We start from the raw sequence: 8,579 nt of genomic DNA, 5'->3' as shown, positions 1-8,579 counted from the left end.
TGCTGTGGGGAGGGGAAGGAGGTAAGGCGGCGGGATGGGGAGGGGGAAGAGGGGGAGAGAAAGGAGGGGGCTCAGTCTGGGAAGCTGTCCTGGAGGAGGTGAGCTCTCAGTAGGGCCTTGAAGGGAGGAAGAGAGCTAGCTTGGCAGATGTGCAGAGGGAGGGCATTCCAGGCCAGGGGGATGTCGTGGGCCGGGGGTCGACGGCGGGACAGGCGAGAACGAGGCACGGTGAGGAGATTCACACTTGTACTCACATAAACACAAGCATACCTCATCATTCATATGTTGCCGATTTGTACTTCCAAAGCGCTTAGTACAGTGCTCTGCCCACAGTAAACGCTCAATAAATACGATTGAATTCATCTAGTCCATTCCTAAAGCTTTGCTCAGCCTACATCTTGTCCTCTCCTCAACCTCCCCCCAGGACAAGTTGTGTCTTTTCATAAGCAAAAACCCCTCACAATCGGCTTGAAGTCTCTCTGCCCTATGACTGCACTTCACCTACTCTCCATCATTCAACTTGTCTTCTCAACTTTCAAAGCAACTTTGTAGTTGTTACTCACGATAGACTCTCCCATTTCCATCCTAGCCTGGGACTCCCTCTCTTATCCTCTCAAAATAAAAAGAGCACATTTATTTCCTAATTCTGAGCACTGCTAAAATCCCCACCTCCTCCAACCAGCTACCAGATTCATTTCTCATTTCAGAGAAGCAGCGTGGATCAGTGGAAAAAGCATGGGCTTGGGAGTCAGAGGTCATGGGGTCTAATCCCGGCTCTGCCACTTGTCAGCTATGTGATTTTGGGCAAGTCACTTAACTTCTCTGGGCCTCAGTTTCCTCATATGTAAAATGGGGAATAAGACTGTGAGCCCCACGTGGGACAACCTTGATTATCTGGTATCCCCCCAGAGTTTCGAACAGTGCTTCACACATAGTAAGTGCTTAACAAATACCAACATTATTATTATTTCTCAGCCCTCTAAACCCAATTCACCTAATTCAAGCATGAATCAACTCATTTCCACCCTCATTTAGTGGAAAAAGAATGAGCCCAGGAGTTCTCTTCCTGACTGTGAGCTTCCTGAGGGTAGCATATACGTCTACCAGCTCTGCTCTATTGTACTTTTCCAAGCATAGCTTAGTGGGAGTCAGAGGACTTGGGTTCTAATCCTGCCTCTGTCCCTTTGCTAGTGTGGGACCTTGGGCAAGTTGCTTCACTTCTCTGGGCCTCAGTTTCCTCATCTGAAAAATGGCACGTAATATTTGCATATTCATCTTTCCATTCTTTTTTACTTTCTAGTAGGGACAGGGAATGTGTTTTTTATGGTGTTATAAAGTGCATAGAGCAAGGGCCTGGGAGTCAGCACTCGGAAGGGCCTGGGTTCTAATTCTGGCTCCCCCTCATGCCTGCTGCGTGACCATGGCCAAGTGAGCTTCTCTCAGCCTCTGTTACCAATCTGTAAAATGGGTGTTAAGACTGTAAGCCCCATGTGGAACAAGGACTTTATCCAACCTGCATAACCTGTATTTACCCCAGCACTTAGGACAGTGCTCGAGACATAGTAAGAGCTTAAAAAGTACTATTATTATTATTATTATTATTATTATTATTATTACTCTCCCAAGAGCTTTGTGCACACAGTAAGCACTCAATAAATATGATTCAAGATTAACTGATTGCTAGTAACTTATACTTTGTCAACCTAGCCCAGTAGGCTGGAAAGTCCATGAGGGCAGAGATTATAACCTTTCCCACTATTTGTCTCCTCCCAACATTTGGGAAGAAATCTTACAGGAAGGAATTGCTGATAGTGCCAATGGCTGTCCAATGCAGGTCACACTCTGTTAGCCCTGCCTGTCATTTACCCTCTGCAAGGGATTCTGGGACCCACTGATGGCCAAAGTGACTGTCCAGAGTACTGACACTGTGCTGGAGCACCATAGCCTGGCGGGTAGTTGGCATGGTAGTAAGGTTTGAGTAAGAAGGAGGAGAGGTGTGTGATGGATGGGGTTAACTAACTGGAAAATACCACCCCCTCCCGCCCCTCTGGGCGCCACAGCCCTGGTCCAAACCCCAATTTAGGCCCCAGATTGGCTCCATCTCTTCCATATCATCCTCGTCACCTCCCCCCTACCCCCTGCCCCTCCATCCCACTTACCCCCGGTCACTCTCATCGGGGCAGCATGGGGCTGGGAGTCGCTGACTTATACAGGGCCGAACTTGTCCCCTTTCCCCTCAGACTCTTGGGTTCAGTCAGTCAGCAAGGAACAGAGGGGAGCCCTCGGTCCTTCTCCGCTCTCATTCAGACCCTGAGAAGCTCTCCAGGTGGGGTCATGTCCCTGTAGATAAAACAGGACCTGCTCCAAGGGCTCGGGGCCCTGCCGAGGGACCTCGTGGCCTGGACAAGCCAAGCACCCTCTGGTCACGTGATACCTGAGGCTCCTGGGGGACAAGGGTCCGGTACCTGCAGCATCAGCGATGGTGCCGGCCCTCTGGGTTTACATGGAAATAGCGGCATCTGCATCCCAACGTCCCCACGGTTCCTATTTTCAATGGCAGTAGCTAATTTTCAATTAGCTACTGTGAATGGTTTCACCTTTGTCTAATTCACAACCTGAGACACTCAATCTGTCAGTCAATCGGCCCACTGTAACTTTTTCCTATGGTCTTTGTGAAGCGCTGACGATATATCAGGCACCATACTAAGTGCTGGAGTAGATACAAGCTACTCAGATTGGACAGAGTCCATGTCCCCCATGGGGCTCACAACTCAATTCCCACTTTACAGATGAGGAAACTGAGGCACAGAGAAGTTAAGCGACCCTTCCCAAGGTCACACAGCAGACATGTGTTTGAACCGAGATCGGAACCCATGTCCATTTGAATCCCAGGCCAGCGCTGTACCCACTAGGCAACACTGCTTCTTCTGACTTGGCCTGATCGCAAATCCATTGAAGTTCTCTTCATACTGACTATATAAACCGTACTCTTTAATCAAACGTTCATCTACTTTCTCATCTTTCCCTTCTCTTCCTCCTCTACATAATTTATTCTGTGTCTATCTCCCCCATTAGATCATAATCTCCTGGAGAACAGGAACAGTTCAATTTTATCTCTTTTCAACTCTCCTGAGAGCTTACTACGGTGCTTTGCACCCATGATGTGGTCAATAAATACCATTGTTAATAATAATAGTAATGATTATGGTCTTTGTTAAACTCGTACAGTGCCAAGCACTGTTCTAAGTGCTGGAGTAGATACAAGGTAATCAGGTTGGACACAGTCCATGTTCCCCGTGGGGTTCACATCCCAATCCCCATAGTACAGATGAGGTAACTGGGGCTCGGAGAAGTTAAGTGGCTTACCCAAGGTCACACAGAAGACAAGTGGCAGAGCAAGGATTAGAATTGCCCTAAAACTTCATTTACTATACTACGCACTTGGGAGAGTTCACTTTAACGGAGTTGTTAAACACATTCCCTGCCCACATTGAGCTTACAGTCTGCAGGAACTCCCCTTCCTTTAGGCCAGGATGCCTTCCCAATACTGGATTGTCAGTCATACTTCAGTCTTAGCCACCTCCCTCCCAGACTTTGACAATTCATCAACGTCCAGCATTTTCTGTGAACCCTTTAGGATAGATAAGTATACGGCTAGGTCCAAGGGCAATTCATTGGTTAAGTGGTGGTGTAATATTATTTGCTCAAGGAAGGAGACATTTTGTCCCAGAGTGGAGGCTGGATGAGTGACCCTTTTATGATCCTTCCCATAATGGCCTTCATATCCCAGTTCCTCAGGCTGTAGATGAGAGGGTGCAGGGAAAGGGGACCCACCATGGACACCAGCAGGTCCACTATCAAGGAGGAGTTTGAGGGTGGCTTGTTGTAGACAAATGTACCCGCAGAGAGGAAAACAGTGACGAAGACAAGGTTGAGCAGACAGGTGGAGAAGGCTGTGGACCGGCCCTCGGCAGCCAGCATCTGAAGCACGGCTCGGATGATGCGCACGTATGAGACAATGATGAGAATGAAGCAGACGACGTCTAATGACCAGTGACCATCACATCGATGGCGACGTGGTCCTCGGAACAGGTGATCTTCAGCAGGGAAGGGACGTCACAGAAAAATTGCTGGATAGTACTGGACCCACAGAAGGACAGGAAGAAGGTCAAAGCTGAAAGCAAGACTCCAACAGGCCCCCATTGAGCCACGAGGTGGCTTCCATCATCCCACAGGCCCCTCGAGCCATGACGACCTCGTAGCTCAGGGGGAGGCAGATGGCGGCGTAGCGGTCTTAGGACATGGTCGTGAGGACCAACATCTCTGAAGTGGGGAACCAGATCACGGAGCCAGATCACGGAGCCAGATCACGGAACCAGACCTGGGTGGCATAGCCCTGGAAGGAAATGGATCTAAGGTCGGTCAAGCAGTTGTGAATGGATTGGAGGACGGTGACAGAGATGAGGCAGAGGTCGAGGACGACAGGTGCTTGAGGAAGAAATACACGAGAGTGTGGAGGTGCCAGTCGAGGGTAGTGATGACGACGATGAAGAGATTCCCCATCAGGGCCGCCGCGTAGACCAGGCATGGACCGAGCATTCATTCATTCATTCATTCAATCGCATTTATTGAGCGCTTACTGTGTGCAGAGCACTGTACTAAGCGTTTGGGAAGTACAAGTTGGCAACATATAGAGACGGTACCTACCGAACAACGGGCTCAGTCTAGAAGGGCACTGGGGTAGTTTCCAGGTAATCAGGTTGTCCCACGTGGAGCTCACAGTCTTAATCCCCATTTTACAGATAAGGTAACTGAAGGCCAGAGAAATGAAGTGACTTGCCCAAAGTCACACAGCTGACAAGTGGAAGACGCGGAATTAGTACCCACCTCCTCTGACGCCCAAGCCTGTGCCATTTCCACTAAACTACCCTGCTTTTCTATGTGGTACATTGACTGTGTCCAACCCAACTTTCTTTTATCTACCCCAGAAATCGGTATAGTGCCTGGCACATAGTAAGCACCTAGCAAATACCGCAATTAGTAATATTATTATTACAACAAGAAGCATGAGGAACCTGGCAAGAGGTGTTTTTTCATCGCCCTCACCCACTTTAGCCCCCGCCACACTCAGACTCACTGGAGCCGTCCAACATCGAAGAAAGTGGTTCTGGTTGCTCACTCTCTGTCCTATTCCTCTCTTACGCATTTGTGGCTGTGACGGGAATGGCTCTGTGAAGTAACCGGTCCTCAAGTGTCCCCTGATGACCTAAGGGTCCCTTCGGAGAAGGCATCCACTGTTTTGGAGTGATGGGTGAGAGGAGGGAGTCCCCAAGGAGGACCAGCCCTGGCTTGGCCTGAGAGATCTCGTTACCTGGGATTACACGGAACCTGTCAGTTACATCATCCCCGAGGTTCAGCAGTGCTCAGACTGGGACATTAATAATAACTGTAGTGTTTGTTAGGCTCTTACTCTGTACTGGACACTGTATTAAGCACTGGGGTGGATACAGTAATAATGAAAATGGCATTTGCTAAGTGCTTACTATGTGCCAGGTACACTGGACACAGTCCCTGTCCCACGTGGGACTCAAAGTCTCAATCCCCATTTTACAGATGAGGGTAATCTGAGGGCACAGAGAAGTGAAGTGACTTGTCTAAGGTTACCTAGCAAGACAAGTAATATTACCCTTCCTCACTCAGGGGAAACTAGAGCATGTCCAGAGAGGCCAAGAATCCTGATTATGCTGGACAGTCTAGTAGCCATTTATTGTGCCCCCAGGGCAGTGATGGAATCAGGGGTCCGTCCCCCCTTCCCCCCCGCCTCCACCGAGGCTATGCCCAAGCTCAGATGAACTATGGATGAACTCTACACCAATGTTGTGTATACTATACTACTACTTACTACTACTACTATCTACTACTACTACTACTACTACTACTACTTACAAATGACTGTGGTATTTGTTAAGTGCTTAGCATGTGTCAGGCCACTGTACGAAGGCGCTGGGGTAGAAACAAGCTAATGGGCTTCGACACAGTCCCTGTCCCACATGGGTACTCACAGTCTTAAGTCCCCATTTTTTATGTGAGGTGTCACTGAGGAATAGAAGAGCTAAGTGACTTACCCCCCAGGTCGCACAGCAGACAATGGTGGCCCAGGACATGCTCTATTCATTAGGCCGCACTCTCATTATGGTGTGTATCTAACATTTCCCACGTGACCTCACGTGGCTCATGGGGTGTCTAGTATCCATCGGCATCAACACTGGACACCTTTGGTTTATCTGGTCTCCCCAAAATACTAGTGTTCACACTCGAGGGTGAGCCCAAAATCCATCCTCCAATACTAGGATTCCTGCCCCCCAGAAACCCTCACTCCCTTGCTATTGAGATCAATCAATCATTCAATCAAAAATGGTATTTATCGAGCCCTTACTATGTGCAGAGCACTGTACTGAGACCTTGGGAGAGCACAATAAAATAGAATTAGCAACCAATTTCCCCCCTGCTCCAGCCCAGGGAAGGACTCAAATAGTATGTTACTGAATGCCTACTTTGGGCAGAGTACTGAACTAAACATTTATAAGAATACAATATAATTGGATATGGGTTCTAATCCTGCCCTGCCGTGTGACCTTGGGCAAGTGATTCACTTTTCTGGGCTTCAGTTTCCTCATCTGTAAAATGAGGATTACAATACCTGTTCTACCTCCTTATTCAGACTTTGAGCCCTCGTGTGGGTCCAGGGACTGTACCCATCGTGATGAACTCCTGTATCAACCCCAGCCCTAGTACAGTGCTTGACAAGATAGTATGTGCTTAACAAATACCATTTTTTTTTAAAAAAAAAGCCAGAACCATGACTTTGGCGACTTGGATTGAGCAGTAAAGAATAGATTTTGAGTCTATCTACCTATCTCTATCTATCTATCTATCCTATCTATCTATCTATCTATCTATTTATCCCTAATCTATATATGTATATAGATATCTACATATATCTATATATGTAGATATATCAACTGTAGACTTTTTTTCCCCAGCACTTAGTACTCAGTAGGCACCTAATAAAAATTTATTGCTGCTGCTGCTGCTGCTGCTACTACTACTACTACTACTACTACTACTACTACTACTACTCTACTACCACCCTGCGTCTGGCCCATTGCATAGAACATTGCGTAGGACATTAAAACCCAGGAGGACATAGGTTCTAATCCCGGCACTGCCACTTGTCTGTTGTGTAACTTGGGGTAAGTCACTTATCTTCTCTGTGTCTCCATTTCCTCATGCATAAAATAAGGATGAAATCCTATGCCCTCCTACTTATTGTAATAATAATTGTAGCATTTTACACTAAAATTTAAATGTAGTATTTGACACTGTATTTACTGTGTGTCAAGCACTGCCCTAAGCACTGGGGTATTCAACAAGTTAATTAAGTCAGATGAGGTCTCTGTTACATTTGGGGTTTACCATCTAAGTAGAAGGAGAGAACAGGTACTGAGTCCCCATTTTCAGCTGAAAAAACAGAAGCACAGAGAAATGAAGTCACTTGCCCAAGGTCACACTTAGCCCCAAGCAGAGTAGCAAAAGTGGGATTCGAACCCCAGGTCCTCTGACTTTCATTCATTCATTGTCATATTTATTGAGCGCTTATTTTCCAGGCCTATGCCTTTTCCACTAGGCTTTTAAACTCTGAGCTTGTGTGGGACAAGAACTAGTGTCCAACCCTATTAACTTGTATCTACTTCTCATTAGTACAGTTGCTGGCACACAGTAAGTGCTTTAACAAATATTATTATTGTTAGTATTGTCGTATTTATTATTGTGAAAGAACAGGACTGCACCAATATAAAACAAGCTGAGCTGACTAACTTTGAGGTCCCTAGAGAAGGTAGTAATCCAGAGAGAGAGCTGAGCAGGGAGAGGTAGAGGGAAAACGTGGTCATCCAGGGAAGGTAGAAAATATTGAGTCAGAACATTGATCTTAGGAGAATTCTCGATAAGAACTGCTCCCTGCTGCTAACCTCCGAAAACTGGCGAAGGACCCAGTTGCTAGGAGATATCCCGGGGGAATGATGTCAGGGCAAAGAGAGGGGGACTTTATTCTGGAGGACGGACCCCCCCCCGAAAAACCCTTCCCAGGGCGGCCTTCATGTCCCAGTTCCTCAGGCTGTAGATGAGCGGGTTCAGGGTGGGGGGCACCGCAGTGTAGAACACGGACACCAGCAGGTCCAGGACTGAGGGTGAGTCTGACACGGGCTTGAATTAGGAGATGACGTCCGTAGAGAGGAAGATGGTGACCACGCCAAGGTGAGGCAGGCAGGTGGAGAAGGCTTTTGCCCGGCCCTTGGCGACCGGCATCCTCAGCACGGCCTGGAAGATGTGCACGTACGAGATGACTATGGAGACGAAAAAGATGAAACCATAACTCGCACCAATGGCGACACTGTTACTGATGACAATGTGCGTCCCAGAAAGATAGTTCTTCAGCAGAGAGCAATCACAGAAGAACTGCTGGACCTCGTGGACTCTGCAGAATCTTAAGGAGAATGTCCCGGCTGTGTATATCACTC

Source organism: Tachyglossus aculeatus, chromosome 6, assembly GCF_015852505.1.
Source record: "Tachyglossus aculeatus isolate mTacAcu1 chromosome 6, mTacAcu1.pri, whole genome shotgun sequence".
In the NCBI taxonomy this organism is placed as follows: Eukaryota; Metazoa; Chordata; class Mammalia; order Monotremata; family Tachyglossidae; genus Tachyglossus; species Tachyglossus aculeatus.
This window is presented reverse-complemented; position numbering follows the sequence as displayed.